The sequence below is a fragment of the Ranitomeya variabilis genome, chromosome 3 (genome assembly GCF_051348905.1).
Source record: "Ranitomeya variabilis isolate aRanVar5 chromosome 3, aRanVar5.hap1, whole genome shotgun sequence".
In the NCBI taxonomy this organism is placed as follows: Eukaryota; Metazoa; Chordata; class Amphibia; order Anura; family Dendrobatidae; genus Ranitomeya; species Ranitomeya variabilis.
Genome location: NC_135234.1, coordinates 655,172,889 through 655,185,603, shown reverse-complemented (window position 1 = coordinate 655,185,603; position 12,715 = coordinate 655,172,889). Strand labels below are relative to the sequence as shown.

Below are 12,715 nucleotides of genomic sequence, written 5' to 3'. Positions count from 1 at the left end.
TACCCAACAAAGGTAATTTCACGGGCCTTTATGGAGGCTAGTGGCCAAGAGAGGGCCAAGTTATTGAGTCCCCAGGCAAAGGCCCCTGGTAGACCATTGGGGATAATCACTTCGTACAACAATCAGTGGCAGGATGTACGTAGCATCTTGTCCAGATATTGGGGTTTGTTACTAAGTGAGTCGAAGTTACAACCACACTTATCGCCCAAGCCTAACCTGGTAGCAAGAAGGGCTAGGAATCTTAAAGGGAACCTGTCACCACGTTTTTGGAAGATGGGATAAAAATAGCGTTAAATAGGGGCAGAGGTGGGCGTTACATTAGTGTGTGTGTTATGCGTTTATTACCCACCTAAGTTGCCGAAATAACTTTGCAAAGTCTCCGTTTTCGCCTGTCAATCAGGCTGGTCAGGTCACATGGGCGTGGTGTCTTCACCCAGATTTGGCGTAGTTTTCCGTTGGTGGCGTAGTGGTGTTCGCATGCCCAAAGTCCGGAATCCTCTTCCAGGGGATTTAAAATAGCGCGGTGTTCGTTATTGCATTGGTGATCGGTGGGCGCGGCCATCTTCCTTTGGCCGCGCGTGCGCAGAAGCGGCGCTCTGCTGGCCGCGGCTTCAGGAAAATGGCCGCGGGATGCCGCGCGTGCGCAGATGGATATCGCGGCGGCCATTTTCCTGAAGCCGCGGCCAGCAGAGCGCCGCTTCTGCGCACGCGCGGCCAAAGGAAGATGGCCGCGCCCACCGATCACCAATGCAATAACGAACACCGCGCTATTTTAAATCCCCTGGAAGAGGATTCCGGACTTTGGGCATGCGCACACCACTACGCCACCAACGGAAAACTACGCCAAATCTGGGGGAAGACAACGCCCATGCGACCTGACCAGCCTGATTGACAGGCGAAAACGGAGACTTTGCAAAGTTATTTCGGCAACTTAGGTGGGTAATAAACGCATAACACACACACTAATGTAACGCCCACCTCTGCCACTATTTAACGCTATTTTTATCCCATCTTCCAAAAACGTGGTGACAGGTTCCCTTTAAAGACTGCCTTAGCCATAGCCATTTCCAACGTCCCACCACAAGTACCAACAGTGGGTTTCGTCTTCGTGGTACTTTCCCCTGTGGGAATTGCAACATTTGTCCCTTTACGGCTGGAGATACTAATGTTGTCTTACCATCTTTGCCTTTCCAGATTGCCCACAGAGCCTATTATAACTGCAGGACAAAAAATCTGGTTTATGCCCTTATTTGCCCTTGTTCTAAGGTATATGTCGGGCAGACAACCCAAGAACTAAGAAAGAGGATACAGCAACATTTTTCGAACATCACGATGGCAAAAAAGGACAGAGATAAAGGGAAATCCATAACGTCGGTGGCCATGCATTATCTTACGGATCATAACTCTCTTTGGAAAGGAACAAGGATTTTGGGTTTGGACAAGGTCCCCACAAACATCAGAGGGGGCAACATCACGCTGGAACTTCTTAGACGGGAGTCTAGGTGGATCTTTAATCTGAACTCTGTGGCCCCCAATGGGCTGAATGAAGACCTGCTTTTTACAGGCTTCTATAAGAGTATATGAACTGTTGCCTGTATAGGAGTAAAGTTTTGTTATTTTCAAATCGGTTTTGATCAATTGGTTCCTTCTATGGACAATGTATAATGTCATTTGACTTTTGATCTTGTATTTATATATATATATCCGTATGGACAGTATATTATCTCTGTTCCTTTAGGGCATTATACTATCTCCTAAGTTATGTTTGGCCCCTTATCTTTTTGAGTATACATTGGTGATCATTTCTTTCAACAGTAATACTTACCTTCTCTTGAAGGGTGCCACCACAGATCAAAATATGTCATATTCCTTGTGTTGGAAAATATAGCTTCTTAGCTACTTAAATATGAGGTGTCATTAAATGACCATGAAATATGCTAATTTCACCATACTAGTGGTTCTTGATAAATGCTCATCTGTGCGTCGTATCATTATTACCATGTCCATGGTTGTCATTGTTTGACCGCCTATATGGGCAGGGTTCAACTGTACTTGTATATATGTGCCTAAGTCACTGCGATATGTATCTGTATTTAGCAATTATTTGTACTATATGGGCTTTTGATTAGCTGATAATATACTTTGGGGGCCTTTCTCTGTGGACGCCTACTAGTGGAGAGACACACTACCCTAGGAAGCACCTTTGATACAGCGCTACAGTATTTCTGATCCTAAGAGACCTGGCGACCATGTGATGGTATTGTAGCACTAGGTCAATCTCAGGATAGTTGCTATGACCTCACCTATTGCGTATCGAGCTATGGAACGCAAGTCTGGGTTCTCCCTGCGAAGTGTATTTACACTGTTGCTAGGAGACCCAGTGTGCCTGTTTCCTGATAGGCCGGGTGCTCATCCAGGCAAGGTGATACTTAATTTATGGGGCCGCTCGGGACTTGGCGCTGTAGTGCTTCTAGCCCCTAGAGGCCTGGTGGTTGCTTTATGACAATGCCCGGCAATATGTTTATGCAGGGCTATTACCTGGGATTCCTTCCAGGACGCACCGGGACATGGCGCGCATGTGCGGGTCTGTCTCGGTGAGTGTGTATACACCGTTGCCAGGAAACTGAGTTCCCTGGCCTTTGACAAGCCCAGCGCTTGCGCAGAAGGTGCTCTCTGCCTGCGACTGGTTCCGGTAATATGCTTATTCGGCGCCGGTAGTATCTAGTGTGATCCACATGGATCTAATCTTTTGGTCACTTTCCTTTCATTGTGTGTTCCTCTACGTGTTTTTGCGAACACCTTGTTGTATTCTTTAGCCACTACGCGCTTTTCTCTTAGTGTACTGGTGCCTAGCAACCTAAGCTTCCGGTCAGGAAGCCTGAGCATGCGCAACAAACTTTGACAGACGCCGCTGGCCTGACCTCCTGTGACTTTCCACGGCTGGGTGTACTTACTCGTCATAATGAAAGGTATATAAATGTAGATGGTAATGACGAAAACTATACCCCTGATGAAGCCACTCTAGTGGCGACACGCGTCGGGTTTTCGTCTTTTCAATCATGTCTGGTATAATTTGAGGGCCATTTAGGTCTGTCTTATTTCTTGGGGGGATCATGGACTTATTGGCCTCTTTGTTGGGTAACTAACGTATTTGCAATGCCGCTCTATTGCTTATTCTAAGTTGTATTCCTGTATGGGACTTGGTGGGCATTGATATCTGCCCCTTTGACTGTACTAAGAGTGTGCATTTTACACGTTTTGGCATCTGTGGGCACATGCACTTTATGGTTGCTCACTTGAAGGCCTTATCTGACTGTACCAAGAGTGTGCATTTAATTCGTTTTGGCACCTGTGGGCTCATATACCTTATGGTTGCTCACCTGAAGGCCTGATTATAGATCTATTGTTAATCTTTATAAGGAGTACTCATTTGTATATTTTGATACTTGCCTTCTACACTTATTAGGGTCATGTTTTGAGTAATCTTTTTACTTAATTTTGGGTCTGAGTAATATGCTGTCCATATGGATTCTCCATGATTAGGTTTATATGCATATATGTATGTATTACCTCTATTCCCCATAACATTGGTTCCAGGCACGTGCCTTATTTTGGGCCATGATTTGTTTCTTTATAATCAGTTTTAAATGTTTTTAATATTCTTACTATCTATGTTATACTTCAATAAAACTGTGTCACTTTTTTGCATATGATCTTGCTGCCTGGTGATCCCCATTCTTCATGACCAATGTCTGTCTCTCTCTAGTTGTGGTTACCTATTTTCCATTGGTTTAGGTTGGATCCCAGTATTTAAGTATCCTTGGTGCCCCCAAAAACTTTTTTATGAAAGGCATTGCGACGTATAGCCACTCGTTGCAACCATCGTGCGATGGTTGCGTCGTGTTTTGGTGGACCGCCGCCACAAAAAAGTTACATGTAACTTTTTTTGTGCGTCGAGTCTGCCATTTTCGACCGCGCATGCGCAGCCGAAACCCCGCCCCCTCCTCCCCGAACCTTGCAATGGGGCAGCGGAAGCATCGTAAGACTGCTTCCGCTGCCCACGTGGGCATTTCTTTCACAGCATGCTTCGGTATGTCGGCCCGACACACTGCGACGGGCCCGTACCGACGCAAGTGTGAAAGCAGCCTTAATCATCTCTGTTCGGTATGAAAGCTGCAACATGAAAAGGGGATGTCTTGGTAATGTAACAAAGTGGTCTGGGGTGGTAGTCCCAGTCATGTCAACTAAACCACAGTCAGTAGACACCCCGGCACCTTGCACAGAGAAAGGCAGGACAAACGTATTCCAGTCACCACTGCAGTCCAACAGGGAGAACAATTTTTAATAACAGAGTTAGATGAAGTACAAACATTGGTTTCCTGCTCTCTTCCTAGCTCCATCCACGGATGTACCCACAACAGCCACGGTGGCCAAAAGAGGCATTTGTCCATATGCCAGAATCTGGATGCTTAAAATCCCTTCGGCGGGGCACCTCTGTAGCCCTGGTGCCCATTTCACTGTCCTTTAGTCCAGGGCAACAGATTCTATCCCCTCATGGGGTCTGGCAATGCCCCAGCTGCTGCTGCACACCTGCCCCCAAGGGTCAGCACGCTCTCTCCTCCAAGGGTCTAGCCAGCTTAGATTTCCCCCAGCCGATGGTCCTTGCTGTTCCAGACGGGGACAGGTATCTTGCCTCAGGCTATGCTGCCTGTGCTCTGATCAGGAAGCAGGGGTTTCCTGCTACCTTGAGGCTGCAAGTTCAGCCCACAAAGTTAACCTGCGCTGGCCCTGCCTCTAACACATATAGGAGCATTGCAGACACAGCACACTAATACATAGAATACAGTAACATACAGGTATATAACATTAATACAGTGAAGTGAACAGGACCAGCACATAGGAGAGAGGTGAAGCAATGGGGTTCTCCGCCATCTCCTTACAGTAAAACAACTCATTGTAAGGTAATGTAACGTTTGATTTCAGTTTCTTTGAAGACCCTTGGAAACATTTTTTCACTTCTTCCTTTTCATTATTTCTTCTTCATACTACAAGGGTAATAACTTTATATTTTTTCTGTTAACACAGCAGGAAAAGTGCTTGTTTTTTTCAGGACGAGTTATAGTTTTAAACAACACTATATATTTCACCATACAATTGTTGTAGACTTGAAAAAAAAACTTTTGTTTTTGTCTTTGTTTTGAGGTTTGATTTCTACAGCATTAAGTTTATAGTAAAATTATCTGGTAATTTTCTTCTACAAGTTTGTACAGTTTAATTGTATAAAATTTTGCTATATGCATCATGGGAGACGGGAGGGTGAGTTAAACTTTCATAGATGTTGATATATTTAGAAATATATATTTTTAATTTTTTTTAACTTGTCCCCTTAGGGAAATTGGACATGTAATATTGTAAAACTGTAGTAATGCATTACATAGCATATTAACTATTCTCCCTATGAAGGTGTACTAACATAGCAGACATGAGGCGCTACAGTAGATCACTTTGCAGGTTGTCAGCGATGAGCATCAGAAGCAACACCTCCATTCTTAAACTCCTAAATCCTAATGTTGGGATTGACCGTGACATATAAACATTTATGTGTAACAAGATTACCAAGTCACAAAATGTACTGTATCTGCTACTGTATAAGTCTCTATGTGTGACCACCCAATGGTGTGATGTGAATTACAGACTATATTTCTAGCATGTTGTGATATTGCATTGAAATTGCTTTGAGTGAAACTGGAGTCCATTAACCAAATTCAAAAAAAGATAATAGTGGATGGATCTGTAGTCATTCAGCTGTATAATAGAAATTGTCATGACCCTACCAACTCTCTAATGATAATGTAAAGGATGTGTACACTGCAAAGCTGACAGATGAGTTACACAATGCGTCAGTCTACTGTGACCGTGCAAAGACCTGTGTGAGCAAAATATGGTCATAATGGGCTCATTATCCTTCCAACAAGAATGGTTCCCTACAATGATAGCATCCAGAGAACCTAAAGATCTTAAAGAACTGAAACACAAAGTATAGAAAAGTTCTAAACTTTTCAGGAGACTAATAATGAAAAAAAGCGTAATGAAGCAAGAGTCATCTTTATAGACAGCACACCACACTGTTTAAATTTTACAGTGAGGCAACTATAGTATAAGATTTTTGTAACATTGACATTCTCAGTAAACCACTAATAGCATAGGCTCCCCATCGTATCAGCAAACTGATCCTCGCATGTCCAAGCAGGGCGTCGATGCCTCTCTTGAAAACTATAATATTAATGGCTATGTGCACTAGATTCTGTGATGGGACATTGATCTAGGGAAATAGTTTGATTACGGTATGTGGAATTGGGAAGGAATTTTTCCCCTAATATTAGGCACTTAGCATCTGGGTTTTTGGTATGGTGCTGTACATAAGAAGCGGTTACATACAAAGTTATAGATATCGTTTACAGTAAACAAATTTATGATGACAGACTTACATTCTACGGGATAGTGGGGAAGAGACAGAGGGTCGGGGGTGCAGCAGCTCTGGTTGTGGTGAGGCGGCAGCTCGGGTGGTGGTGAGGTGGCAGAATGGTTATTGCAGGCTGTAAGCTTTCCTGAAGAGATGGGTTTTCAGGTTCCATCTGAAGGTTCCGAGGGTGGTGGATAATCGGACGGGTTGAGTCGTGGAATTCCAGAGGATGGGGATATTTGGGAGAAATCCTGGAGGCAGTTGTGTGAAGAACAAATAAGTATGGAGGAGAGTGAGAGGTCTTGAGATGATCGAAGATTATGTGAGGGAAGATATTGGGAGATTAGTTCAGAGATATAGGGAGGGGACAGGTTGTGGATCGCTTTGTAGGTCAGTGTTAGTAGTTTGAACTGGATTCGTTGGGTAATTGGGAGCCAGTGGGAATATGCAGAGGGGAGAAACGGGAGTAGCAAGGAGAGAGGTAGATTAGTCGGGCAGCAGAGTTGAGGACAGACTGGGGTGGTGCAAGAGAGTTAGCGGGGAGGCCACAAACGAGGGTGTTGCTGTAATCAAGGAGGGAGATGATGAGAGCATGCACAAGAGTTTTAGTAGATTGAGGGCTGAGGAATGGACGTATTCTGGAAATATTTTTGAGTTGGAGGTGACAGGAGGTGGCAAGAGTTTGGACGTGCGGTTTGAAGGACAAGGCAGAGTAGAGAGTTTTTCAGAGACAGCGGATTTCAGGTGCGGGAGAGAGCATGATGCCGTTTACCAGATAGGTCGGGTAGGGGAGATACATGAGATGGAGGAAAGATGATGAGTTCGGTTTTGTCTACATTAAGTTTTAGGAAGCGAGCTGTGAAGAGGGAGGATACGGCTGATAGACACTCCAGGATTCTGGACAGCAGAGAGGTGACATATGGGCCAGAGAGGTAGATCTGAGTGTCTTCCGCATACAAGTGGTACTGGAACCCATGGGACTTTATGAGTTGTCCTAGGCCAAGGGTATAGATGGAAAAGAGTAGGGGTCACAGAACATAGCCTTGAGGGACTCCAACAGAGAGAGGGCAGGATGAGGAGGTAGTGTGGGAGTGGGAAACGCTAAATGTGTGGTTGGAAAGGTATGAGGCGATCCAAGACAGGGCAAGGTCTTTGATGCCAAGGGAAGAAAGAATCTGTAGCAGTAGGCAGTGGTCGACTCTGTCAAAGGCAGAGCACAGGTTGAGAAGGAGGAGGATGGAGAACTGTCTGTTAGCTTTGGCTGTGAGCAAGTCAATAGTAATTTTGGTGAGGGCAGTTTTGGTGGAGTGGTGGGGGAGGAAGCCAGATTGAAGGTTGTCAAGGAGAGAGTTAGAAGAGAGGTGGGAGGAAAGTTGAGCATGGAAATGCTGCTCAGGGAATTTGGAAGCAAATGGGAGCAGTGATATGGGCCGATAGCTGGACATAGCATAGTCAAGGATAGGTTTTTTGAGGATAGGTGCGATGATGACATGTTTGAAGGCAGAGGGGAAGATGCAAGAAGATAGTGATAGATTGACGAGATGGGTTAGGGATGGAATGAGCATGTTAGGGAGGTTGGGGAGCAGGTGGGAAGGGATGGGGTCAAGTGCACAGGTGGTGAGGTGTGATTTGGAAAGGAGGTGAGTAAGCTCTCCTTCAGTAATGTTGGAGAGGGAGGTTATTAGGGAAGGGCAGAGGTCTGGTATATGAAGTGGTTGTGGTGGTGGAACAGTAAAGGTTTGCCTTGTTTGGTCGATCTTATTTTTGATGTAGGTGGCAAAGTCCTCGGCAGAGATTAGGGGAGTTGGAGGAGGCAGTGGTAGGTGGAAGAGAGAGTTGAATGTGCTGAACAGTTGTTTTTGGATTGTAGGATAATGAAGATAAAAGGTTTGTGAAATATGTCTCTTTAGCAGAGGTGAGGGCTAATTTGAATGCAAGTGTAGCTTGTTTGAAAGCGGTGAAGTCGTCTGGCAGGTGTATTTTCTTCCAATGCTGCTCTGCGACCCTGAATGCTTGTCAAAGTTTTTTGGTGAGATTGTTGTGCCAGGGTTGCCTATTGATTTGTCGCACTTTACCATGCATGAGGGGGGCGATTGAGTCTATGGCTGATGTGAGGGTAGCGTTGCAGAAAGCGGTGGCGCTGTCCGTGTTGTGGAGTGAAGATATGGAGGACAGAGATAGAAGAGAGTCTGTGAATGTCTAGGTGTGCGAGGTTTCAGCGAGGATGTGCTAGTGGCAGGTCATGGGGGGCGGGTGAGGAGGACAGGGATGAGAAGGTAAGTAGATGATGGTCAGATAGGAGGAAAGGGAGAAGTTGTGAGATTAGATAGGTAACAGAGGCGGGTGAAGAAGAGGTCTTATGTATGTCCGTCTGTGTGGGTGGGTGTATTATATATTTATTCAATTTGTATTAATTGAAATATGCCGCCAAAATGAAGACTGTTATCAAATAATTTTCATATTGAACCTTATTATGCTTTTAATGAGCCAACGAATCAGAAATTATTTAAAGTATATCACATTATATGATAAAGAATCCACAATATTTCCAGTTTTACTAATGTTATCTGTGAAAAATTGAGTGTTAATGTTAAACAATAACAAACAACATAAAAAGTTAGAATGAGGAAACCAGTCAGAGAAAACTCTTAATATATACTTACCTTGTAATGTCTTCACATCCTGTTCCAACCAGTTGTGTTCGGATCCCAGAATTCCAAGCGGCGGAAGTTCACCGACCTCCATATTGGGACACCCAAGTGATGGGTGTCTTAATATGAAAACTGCTGGTGGTACCAGCCTCTTGTGAGGTACTGCCAGCAGAACACTGTCACACCACACACACACACACACACTGTATACGCCGTAGGCACCACACGCACACACACACACACTGTATTCACCAAAGGCAACACACACACACTGTATACGCCGTATACAGCCTCTTGCGCGGTACCACCAGCGGAACACCGTCGCGAACACGCCGCAGCCGGGATCAAACAAATGATTCACTGACTGCCGCCATCTTTGTACAGGAGGAGCGCATGCACAGTTTTAATGTGACCGCCGCTGTCTGTCTGCACAAAGATGGCGGCGGTCTGATTTACTGCGCCTGCGCGAATTCCGCGCAGGCGAAGTGAATCATTCGGCTAATCCTGGCAGCAGATGTGCGACATGTCTACAGGCAGAGAAAGCCGGTCACATTAAAGGGGTTTTCCCATGAACAAATGTTCATTTTAAAAATTGTCTGTGTCTGAACGTGTACTGAGCATACCACATCTCCTGGGCAGGGGAGGAAGTAAAAGACAATACTGACATTACAGCAGGGGATTACAGCGGATTTCTTTTGTCAGGTAAAATATTTCACTGACTGTTTTTAAACAATATTTTACCTCACAAAATGTATCCTCTACAATCTCCTGCTATAATGCCAGTATCATATTTTGCTTCCTCCCTTGCCCAGGAGCTGTGGTGCAGCACAGTGGTGGAGAGAGAGAGAGCAGGCAAGGGGGAGAGCACATAGGGTACACAGGTCAAAGAAGAGATGATATGAGAGGAGAAGATAGCAGATGGGGAGAGAGAAAGCGCATAGGGGTGAGAGAGACAGAGCAGAAGGGGGGAGAAAGTTCAAAGGGGACAGAACATGAGGGGAGAACACAGTACAGGAAGGAGAGAGACAGCAGATAAGGGGATAGCACATGGGGTAGACAGGTCAAAGAAGAGAGCACAGACGGGAGAAGTCAGCACATGGGGAAAGAGAGATTGGATAAGTGGGTGAGCACATGGGGGAGAGATTCTCAACGCTGCAAAGCCTGCCCCATCGTGACATTGCCGCCCTCAGATGCGATAGCATCGGGGCTCCATCTAGTCAGTATACAACACAGTATGTGCCCTTTGTTGTGTTAGCCTAATATTGGTACATGCAGAAATCTCTATCTAAACTCTAAAATTGTTGGGTTTCGCCGAAACATTATATTTTTTATGTGGTTAGCCAGTTCATAACAGGGTTGAAAATAGGTATGCCACACTCTAATAAGAAGTGGAGACTTATGCCACCTGTGTCATACTGCTGTTCTGAATTGTCCAGGATTGCTCTATCCTTTATTGATTCCTATGAGTTACTGATTATTAACCCCGCTGCAGTGGCGATAGCACCTGGTGACCTAAGTTACCTTATTACTATGCAAATGTAACATTTACTCCATGTTATGTTCTAAATTATGTATGCTGCTGTGTACTGCCACCAGTATTCTGGTGTTTATTATCATGCCTGCTTTAGTTAGGTACACACTGTAATCACTGTAGTACAAATATCATTGTTTTTGCTGTCATTTATGTGTGGATGCAGCTACTGAGTTACAACAGTCTGTCAAATTTTGTGACACATTGAAGAATACTAGTGGGAGATATGTTCCGATCAAACAAACATGTGCAAGCAGAGTGTCATATGTAGTGGTAAGCAGGTTTGGGATGCGGCTTATTAGAAACAAGGTCTGTGATGTGTCCTTTTTTATTACTCATTAAATTGCTCATGACATTGCAGGTCAGGGACGGTGATGTGGGGGCAGCAGCACCATTTGCACATCCACACTGCCTTGTAAGCACGATAGGACGCTTAAAAGTTTACTGATTCCTCCTGGTAGAGAATAGAAACCGGCAGATCAAGGTGTCTGGCAAACGGAGGAGAAAAGGCTGTGTAGTTCACCAAAACAAACTGCATTACAGAGAACTAGCAAGTAGGGGTGAGTAACACTCTTTATAGAAAATGCACTGACTAAACTGCTAAAACAGGGCCATGAGGGTCATGTAAATAGCTCCATTCTTTATTGCTATCAGTGTAGTTTGTTCGAGATGAGGGAGTCCAGCCACTTGCATAAGTATCACATTACAGAGAAGCACCAAGGATTGCCAGCACCCAAATAAGACAAGGTTTTTACATAAATGTAAGGATGGAATAATATCTACCCTCTTATATTTTTCACATCATGTTTGAGTCATTTGTCGATGGTATGCATTCCAACAGCATCCTCCAATATATTCACCTTATAAGTCTACAGTGGTATGTCGCCCATAGGCTCCTATGTATTGTGACAAAGTCACTGGCAAAGCAATGGAGGGGAGATGTGTTTCACTGAGGCTAGAAACCTAGAAGTTTTGCACCAACACACTAAGTGCTGAGAGGAGTTAATGCAGCCATATATAAGGGCTGTTTTTCTTTTGTGGAAAGCTAACATGTAGGTGGGAGGTTGTCCAATATATCTCCTCCCCAGGGTGTGGTTTAAGATATAAATAGATGGCCTTCCGAGGCATTCAGTGTTCGGTAGGCATGGAGAGGGGAACTCCAGTGCTATATGTCCTGAGAAGGAAAGCTTAACCATTGTATGTTGTTGATTTTTTTCCTGAGCAGGTAGATCCCCGCAAAAACACTGTATGTTAGGTTTTGTTTTTTGCTTTTTTCCTTAGGCCAGAAAGGCCCTGTTTATTTTTGCTAACTCTGCACTGGCTTGTGCAGCACCCTAAATAAACCAATAAACCAGTGAGAGATTTAAAGAGACAGCGGTTCCAGTGTCTACCTCCGTGTGCAGCCGAGTAAGCTGATGTAACAGAATATACTACATACTGAATGGTTTCCTATCCACCAATATGAACTTTTCAGTGGATGCAAAAAAATAAAAACATTGTTTTTATGCAGAGTGCATATGTTTACCACATCCATAGGCCTGACATTTATACTTTCAGTTTATGCTTTCCCAACACATATTCCAGATGCAATGTGAAAATGTAATGTGAGCATTGACAAAGGCAAGGTCTTCATACAGATTAGATGGCTTTGGCCAAACAATGCTTCTGCTAATCATTCGGCAAGCAACTATCTTCGGCATGTCTTCCATACATAGGAGCACTCAATCATCTGATCGTCCCTGTGTTCTCTATGAAAAAGTTACCGATACCGATAAACATCTCTTTCAGTAGCTTATCTGTAGCAGAACAAAGCAATCTTCAGTTTGCAATCAGTCATGTGCAACCAACATCTCCTCCTAACAATCAGTCAGCTGATGCCCCACCCCAAACACATTAGTGTCAGCTGAATCTGTCAATATGGGCGGATTCGGCTGACATTAGTCTAATAAGTATGAGGGCTTAACTGTTCCAAGCAAGCAACCATAAACATAGGGTTAATGTTCTCATTTCCTCCTGTACATTATAGAACTTGCGTGCTCATTGACATTTAAGCTTTATAATACTACAACA

At 44.4% G+C, this 12,715-nt stretch overlaps 1 protein-coding gene across 1 annotated transcript in view; it reads right to left on the bottom strand.

Annotated features, from left to right (window-relative positions):
• Positions 1 to 12,715, bottom strand: part of LOC143816858 (glycoprotein-N-acetylgalactosamine 3-beta-galactosyltransferase 1-A-like) — a 153,316-nt gene that overhangs the window by 59,660 nt on the left and 80,941 nt on the right. The gene's annotated exons all lie outside the window — the stretch shown is intronic.